Source organism: Nothobranchius furzeri, chromosome 14 (genome assembly GCF_043380555.1).
Source record: "Nothobranchius furzeri strain GRZ-AD chromosome 14, NfurGRZ-RIMD1, whole genome shotgun sequence".
Lineage (NCBI taxonomy): Eukaryota > Metazoa > Chordata > Actinopteri > Cyprinodontiformes > Nothobranchiidae > Nothobranchius > Nothobranchius furzeri.
The window spans coordinates 17,406,360-17,412,601 of record NC_091754.1 but is presented as its reverse complement, the minus strand read 5'-3'; the positions used below and the strand labels follow the sequence as shown (position 1 = coordinate 17,412,601).

The 6,242-nt window shown below is 36.9% G+C and overlaps 1 protein-coding gene across 1 annotated transcript in view; it reads left to right on the top strand.

Annotated features, from left to right (window-relative positions):
* The window catches only part of nlgn4xb (neuroligin 4 X-linked b), a 26,653-nt gene extending 24,593 nt beyond the window's left edge, over positions 1 to 2,060 (top strand). The window contains exon 9 of the mRNA XM_054747027.2: positions 1 to 2,060. This exon is cut by the window's left edge and continues 1,935 nt beyond it. The gene's annotated coding sequence lies outside the window, so the exon portion shown is untranslated.
* Positions 2,061 to 6,242: the final 4,182 nt, after the last annotated feature.

The following is a 6,242-nucleotide window of genomic DNA, read 5'->3' as shown; positions in this document are numbered from 1 at the left end:
TTCCAATTAAAATCCATTATAATCTATGGGGGTGATTCAAACCAGCCGCCACGCAGAAGCGGCTCTCGTGCCCCGTCTCTAAAGATAGGATCGGGTTCTATTTTTGCCACGAGCTGCTTCTAGGGTGTGACAATTTCCACAGTTAACATAGGGCAAGACAGGAAATCACACACCGTTCAGTGTAAAACCCATGGTAATTTCAAAATAAAAGCCTATTGCAGCGATGCAATTTCATTTCTAAGTAGATTATGTCTATACACATGACCTAACGGCTTATTTACTCATGACTCCAGAAGAGCACCAGTGTGTTTTTAATGGCTTTAACCCTGGTAGGGGAGAGGAACAACATCGCCGTGATATCAAACGTGATTTCCTTCTTTTTGGTTTAATGGAGGAGGGCATAAACTCGAGAGATTTTTTCGATCTCGCGAGTTACGCAAGGAGCGTGGCAAAGAAGCCGTTCTGCAGCCGAGATTCTCTCGATGTGTACTGGACCGCAGCAAAAGTTGCGAGTAAACCGATCTGCTGGTGTTCTGCTTCGCCGATGCTTTCAGTGTGAAGTAGGGGTTATCGTTGTTTCTGTGGTCAGACAGACGGCAACCCAACAGACAGACAGGTGGTGATGATTAAAGGGGCCCGATATTACAGAACGTCTCAAAAACTTGAGGATGAGTTCTCTTACCTTGAATTCCTACTTCATGAGGGGTCCTGTGTGTTTTCAACAGTGCCCCTGACTGAACTGCCTAATGCTGACTCAGATCTTGTCCTTTTCAAAGCCCTTGATTAAACCATTTTTGCCAAGCTGTGCTGAATCCGTAATTATACTCCCCTCATTCCCTAAAAACCTGAAGTTTTAAGGTCTGGACCTTGGTTTTACTTCCTGCGATTTTTGGATCAAGGCATGATTAATGAGGGGGTCGCTGAGTGAAAATGAAAGGACGTAGCTGTGTGTTAAAGCCCGACACTGTAGAGCAAACATGGTTCCAAGAATGCTGCCTTTTATGCCTTAATACCTTCTTAAAGGAGCAATCTTACTTTTGTTCCAACTTTACCACGACGCACAATAAACTAAACTAAATCTAGCATTCAAATTCAAACCACTGTCCTGGGAACAGACTTTAAAATGGGTATTTCTACTGCTGACTTCACTGTGAGTCCATCAGGGCCATAGTAGTTACTGCTTTTTACGATTAAAAAACCATTTATAGAATCTGTTCTGCTCAAATCCTGTTGATAAAAGGTTGTGTCTCACTGGGTTTTGATTGTTTTTGACCAGATTTTACAATCTAAATCCCAAAGTGTCTTGAAAACATTTGCAATTTTCTCACATTACTGGAAGAAAAACGTCCTCTCAGAATAGTCGCAGAGTTGCCAAATTCTTCTGTGCAAGTGAGAAAAAACTTGAAACAACTTTTCAAAAGGGGATATTGAAAGTAGGCTTAACTGCAAACAAACTGAGGGATAATTAAAACACTTTGTGACTTAATTGCAAGAAAATCTGCACAGCTGTTGGGTAAATTTTGCTAATAGTTTACAATATGCCCCAACATGGCTCTGTCTTGTGTAAAAATTGTTACAAATGTGTCACATGTACCAAATTAATCCAACTCTAAGTAGATATTTACACATTTTCTAATACTTTTGTCTCCTACTTGTTTCTAACCAGTAACTCAACCAAAGGCCCTAAATTGAAGCATTAGTAATTGTCCTCAGTACCCCCCCCCCCCCCCCGCCCTTAACCGTTGTCCTGTTGACCCCCCTCTGTCCCCGCCCAGCCTTGACAGTGTGAATACTTTGTCACAACAAGGTCCTATTTAACCTCTGCTCATCCTGTGTAACTCCTTCATTGTCATTTTTGTTAGTCTAATATGTAAACAGCTGAAAAATTAATGAAAAGCAAAGAACTTAAAAAAAAAAGATCGAAAAATAACATTTATGTTTGATTGATTATTTTTTCTTCCGAATGGGTTTACCTTCTCAGCGGATGGCTGGATTGTGAGAAGCCTAAAACATTTTTGCTGCATTTTTGAAAAATAAAAATATCAGTATTTTACAATTTACCAGAATTTTAAATGTCTTTTATTTTAAATGTCTCCTTTTTCAACATGTTTGGCAAGTGTCAAGCAGAGTTTAGAGGTAGAAGGTTTTATATGTTAGAGATCGTTATTTTACTGATGGCAATTTTAATTATCACAATTATATAAAGTCATTACTGCTGTCCTAAAAAAACAAACAAACAAAAAACATGTTTGATCATTTTCAACCCATTTGTAGTTTCTTTTACATGATTATTTGCTGCAGAAACCAACCAAAATGAAATTTTTGTGATTAGTTATAGACACAATACCATTTTCCCTCCTACTGGTTGAAAAAGGAATCACAACTGTCATAAAGAACCCTGTAGGAACGCTAACATGGGCCAACTGATTACAAATAAGCCATGAAGTAAAAATGTCCATTGTTAGTCAAGACAAATATTATTTCTTACATGTCCAGTAGCAACAAAGCCAGGTCACCATCAGTCTGTGACTTCATAGCCTCCTTCAGCTCCCTTAAACAAGTGTAGTCCATGCCGATGCTTCACCCCCAAAGATATTACTCTTTTACCTTTTCCTCGAGGCTTCACCATGATGCCATGATTCTTCTTCTTCTTGTGCTTTTTGTTGAAGGTCACTGAACTGAAAAAGCTAACTGCTAGTCTTTGTATTAGCTACTGCCACAGTAAAGGTAAAGCAGGTAAAGACCTATAGGGAGTTTCTCAATGTCAAGGAACCTTGCATTCATGTCTTAGTCCTGCCCCAGTTGCCTAGGAGATACGTTATCAGGAACCGCCAAGACATGTTCCAATGTTCATGTTCTACTGAGGTATTTGTACTCCGTTTGTTAGCCAATCAGCTAGCTGAGTAAGGATTCTTGGGAGTTGCCTTGTAGCCTGGCCTTGGTAAAAAAAATTTCCCGGAATACAGCGCGGTATTTTCGAAAGAATGGCGGATCAGGAGCCGGCAGCTACTTCAGGGGCAAATTTCCAATTTAAATGTAAGTCAGCTAATTGTAGCTACCAGGCTAATAATATATGAAATGTTTACATATATATATTTTTTATCAAAGCATTTATCTATGGTTGGTTAGTTGCTTAGTAGTTGCAGCTAAGGTGGCTAAAAAAAAAGAAAATGAAAATGAAATGAAAAGCTTTATTTGTCCCAGGGAAGGGAAATTAGAGTTTCAGTACACACAATTCAAAGATCAGACATACTGGGCAAGACACATGACAAGAATTGGTGACTGTGGTCATTCGCAACTGAGTCGCGCTAGCAGGTAATAGCTCGCTTACATATTAACTTAAACCAGTACATACACAATTTAAAAAGTAAAAGTCTTGTTACATATTTACATTAAAACTTATACATATAAAATATAACATTACCTCACATGTTACGTGATGTGACCGCCGCGGAAGCCATGGTCACGAGATATAAGTCTGTTCCATTTAACCGTTTTCTTTGACCAAGGAAGGATAGTGTCCTTGTAAGGAAGGCTTCTCAACATTGAGAAACACCCTAGTGTTCCTACTCAAAACACAAAACTGTTAAATACAGTTTCTGGTCAGTAGAGAGCAGCAGAGTGCTGTCCAGTGTCAAGTTGCTCAAGTTTCCGACTCAAGAACCACTGAAACTAGTTTAAAGTGTTTAGAGTTGCTTTAAGATAAATATAATCTCAATTGCACTAGCCTTTAAGGGCTCAGTCTCTTGCATTAGTTATGGTATTAATTTTTCCTCACGTTCATGCCATTCACTTCAAAATATACGAGTAAACCAAAATCCTGCCCACAAGTTGCTTTCGAACTTGTTTTGCATGAACTGTTACAATATTCAGAGGAGATAGTTTTCATGTTTTTAGTCTATTTTAAATAAAATAAATACTTTTATTTACATTATCTCAAGTTAATGCAAACTGGATTTGACAACAATTTAATTTATTTCCACATTAGCTTGTATGTGTACAACTGAAGTCAGTGCTGCAGGATTGAAACAGGTAGACATTACTGTAAATTATAGTGGAGCATCAGCTCTGCCAGTTGGCCAAAGAGACCCTATGAGATGTGAAAGGACCAAAGCCATGGCAGACTTCCAGACCAGATTGATGTCTCCTACAACGTGTTCCTGCTCTAATCCCATTAACTGCAGTTAATTTGATTTATGTCCCCACAACATATCAGGAAGCATGACTCCAAGTCATGACCACGTGTTCTTTTGTTTCATGTCGACATTCTCGCTGCTAGAAATCATTCGGAACTGAAAAACCACTCAAGCGTTGGTTAGCTTGGCAGCTACGAGCTTTATAGGAAGCCAATAAATCAAAAGTAACTTGGACACAAAAGCATTCACCTCTCCCTGTGCACAGTTTATCTGGACATCTAGAAATCTGGCTTTTACTTGAATAGTTACAGTTTGATTGATGTGAGCAGATCAGGAAAGTCTGGACAAGTGCATTCCAATGTTTGTGTCTGGAAGTAATCTTTAGGCTCACCTGAATAGAGTATCTGAATTGGAAATCTAAGTACTTACAGAGTCAACCCCTATTTTGGTTCAGGGAGGGCATTCATTTTAAAATAAGCTTCAGTCATGTCAATTTTCTTCAGAGCTAGCTGTTGCTTTTGGTGACCACTGCCTCGAGCGAAGAGGAACCGCTGACATTAATTTATTTTCTCATACTAAGGCCGAATATTTATCTGATTTGGATGGAGCACTTGAATTTGACAGCCGACCCTATTTATCTGAGCTGCAGTCTACCCAGTAATCACTCGAGATTTTAATGTTTCCACCGGTCATAACCCTCATTTCGCCGCGGACATCCTCAGCTAAATTTAGACTGAGCAGTTTAGCCTGTGATGTTTATCATGTATAATAGAGGGGTGTGAATATTTGTTTTATTTCAGCAGAGAAACAAATGAGATAGAAATGCAGGTTTATTTTTTTGTTGAAAACTGTTTAATTCACAACTTTTTCCTGTTTTCAGTCAAAGAAAATGCAGTTTGTCATTATTGGTTTTGAATGTTGAAATGCACTCTAAAAGCGACCGGTAACCAATGCACAGCTGCCAGGAGGGGTCACATGATCATATTTGTTGTTTTTAGACATTTCATCTTATTTTTTATTTAAAATAAAATGCATTCTCTAGAAAAAACTATGTTATTTAAGATAAGATAAATATTGTTAAATATGATCCAAATGTTCTTGTTTTGAATAGAAAAAACCTGTCAGTGCAGCAAATACATCAAAATTTAGATTATTTTGCAAGTTTTAAGAATTGTAGCCAGGCAACTTTCACTCACCTCAGTGGCAGGTTGTTTTTGATCAAAACAAGAATATTTAACAAACTAAACCTTTTTTAAGTACTGCTGTTTTTCTAAATCATTTATTTTCTTTTTAGACTAAAAAAATATTAAATGTCTAAAAATTAGGCTTTTTTCTTTGAAATCTGTTTTTGCAGTTTAAATACACGTTTTAAATTTGATTCAGCCCAGTTTTGTGTAAATTTGTATGAATTATGTATTCTTTTTGGATCATATTTCCAGTTAAAACAAAGAAAAAGAAGATGCCCAGAGGGTAAAGAAGCAGCAATTCCTAAATGATTACAGGATGATGAGTAAAGGAATAAAAGAGTTTAGGATTGCTTCTTCCTTTTAGGATGAGCAATCTCAGCCCAGATATCTTCTGTAAACACATTTGTGTCTGTTCTGGTTAACCGAACTATCACAAAAAGTACTTAAAAAGCTTGTCTCCATTTGGAAAAAAGAAATTCTTGACACTATTATATAAATTAGAACTGCAAGTCTCTACAACATTCTGCATAATAAAAAATTTCGTCCACAGATTTCAGATATTGCAATCCCTTTTTTCTGGCCGATGTTGGCACTAAAACTTAAAATTTGGAAATGACTGATGGCAGGTTTTACACACTTTTACACAACATGCACATATTATACATCAAGCTGTTCAGCTATTTCTCCTCTCACTCAAAATACCAAAACATGATAATAATAATAATAATAATAATAATAATAATAATAATAATAATAATAATAATAATAATAATAATAATAACAATAATAATAATAATAATAGCCTTTATTGTCATTGTACAGGATACAACGAAATTGGAGTGCCACTCCCTTGGTCCACAATACAATAATACTTCTAAATATAAAAGGTCCCCTAAAACAAAACAATAGTAAGTACAAC